We start from the raw sequence: 2,497 nt of genomic DNA on the forward strand, positions 1-2,497 counted from the left end.
ACATTCGAACTGTGGAGAACAAAACTAGCCAGGGAAGGACACTAAAACGCTTATAGTGTACCCAGGCCAAATCAAGGGACATCCATCGGGGATAAGTCAATATCTTTATATAGGACTGTCCCTACCTGGGCGTCTTTAGAACAAATCATTAGAGAAAGCAAAAAAGGCCCCCTGCATTCGCTGCTGCTCTCAGTGACTGATCTCCTTCTCGGCCTGGCTGCCTTTCTGAGTCACAGCGCAGTGCACCTACGTTCTGCAGATTTCCTTCCCAGCCCAGCTGCTCTCACCCTCACCTACTCTTATCGTCTCTCTACAGTGGGGTAGGCCAGTGCCTCTGATGGGGGCCCTTTCCTCGAGGAACGTCGGGACTGTGGCCTCCACCCACCATGCCCCCTTCTCCCGTTCCTGCATGTGGCATCTACCATACTTCCATGGCTTTAGATGAACTCCAGAGTCCTGCCATCTCTTAGTCTTAGTAACCTCCCTTAGTCTTTTTGTGACTCGTCCTGTCAGCACCTGTAGCAGTTTATTACCTCTTGGAACTCTAAACATTCCCCACATTCACTTTGATTGTTCAGAAAATGTCTGTTTTAGCTAATCTCTTATCATTCGACAAGCTCAGTAGTGCAATTGGGCTGGGTTGGGTTGGGATTATCTCTGCTTGCTTATTTTAGGGAAAGTAGATCACATAGTAGTAGAGAAATCCACCCTTGTTGGGTGGGGATTGAGATCCTCAGATTCTGAGCTACCCCTAGCTAAGGGTTTCTTGGATGAAAACCAAAGCCTTTACCATTGAAAATAATGAACACCAGGATGTGGTTGCTAGTGTTCCTTAGCTGTAATTCGACTCCCCACCAGGAATAGTTTTCAAGCACACTTGCAACTCTCTTCTCCATTCTGTGTTTTGATTCATAGACATGGCCTAGCAGGCATATTCCAAACTGTCACTTCTCTCCTGCCCCTTTCAAGCATGGGAAGTCCCACTCCCCAACCCACTCCACCTCTCTGAGAAAGGGAAACAAGCAATTGAACTGTCCAGTCATCCTATGATGCCTGGCCGGCCATGGGGACACTCAGAAGCAGAAGAAATTGCAATTCTTGCAGAATTCAGCATTTTGTGACCACGTTTTCTTCCTTTCTTCTTCCAAACTCCTTTACTCACCAAATTTATCGAATTTTATACTCTACAACTCCTGACTTGTATTGCATTTTGAGAAATAAGACTGTGGAGAGTCGTCTAAGAAACTACTGGACTAAATTTCCTTATTGATAATTCAGATGTCAATGTTCTCCTGAAAGAATTTGCATGTTTTCAGAACATGCTTTTTCTTTTTCTTATGGTGTAGATTTTTGTCTTATGGTGCAGGTATTTAAATATATGTGTTTTTCCAAGTTATTTTATTACCTAGTGTTTATAATGCATTATTTATTGAGACTGGAAAGCCCAGGAACTGAGTTGCTTCTTACAGGACATGACCCAGATATAGGGATTATGGAAAGATGAATAGAAACCTCCCCATCTCCACCTACAGTCTAGATGCTGGCACCCCCATGGGGTGGGTGGCTGAAAGCTGATTTAGCTTTTCTCCTCCAGATATCCCATCTTGACTGGAATATACACAATTAAATCAAATTTGATTGTTCTGGCTAGTAGTCAAAGAACCTGCATCTTTGGAATTCTTATAAAATTAATTGTGTTGTAGTAGATGTCAGCTAGTTTAATCCTCTTGATAAACATTCTTCAATTTAAAATTACTATCCTGAGGCACCAAGAAGTAACTCTCTCAAAATCATGTAACTGACAAGGGGTAGAATCTATACATACCCATCATTCTTTATCCATAATTCTGAAATCCACAGCTCTAAAAACTACCAACAAAATCTGAATCGATGTGGTTACTTATAGTCATTATACGACTTAATGTAAAATTCAAGTCGATATGATGAAAAAATCCATGCTCATCTCCACTTTAACAGGTTTGAAGAAGGGCCTACTGACCTATACCCATGTGGTTGTCCACCATTTGATGGCTCTTTTTGCTGAATATTAGTAGCTTCCAGTGATTAGAGGTAGTTGGGGACAATACAGTCTCTCTCATTCAAACTTGAGAATCTTGGGCCAAATTCTGCTAAATGAGTAAACACTTAGCTAAATTTTGAAAAGCATAGTTTCTACTCTTTTACACCCAGAGAAACCCTCTCTCTCTCTGTTCTCAGTTACTCCAACAAGCACCCACATGACAGTTCACTCTGCAGTGGGTGTAACTCTATTCTGATATGAGGATCACCTGGGCTGGATGGATCTTTTTGCTGATTTATGGTCTCTCATCTAAAATTCTAAAGTTAAAAAAAAAAAAGCACTGAAAATCAAAATTACTTTTACAACTTCTTTGTAAAATTTGATGTTGAGAGTTCTTTATCACTTCGTTTTTCCACTAAGTGCGATATCCATATGTTTTGTGCCAAATTTTTAATATGTTTGCTTATAAGGTGCTAT

The sequence above is a fragment of the Pteropus vampyrus genome, unplaced genomic scaffold (genome assembly GCF_000151845.1).
Source record: "Pteropus vampyrus isolate Shadow unplaced genomic scaffold, Pvam_2.0 Scaffold45, whole genome shotgun sequence".
NCBI classification, from domain to species: Eukaryota; Metazoa; Chordata; class Mammalia; order Chiroptera; family Pteropodidae; genus Pteropus; species Pteropus vampyrus.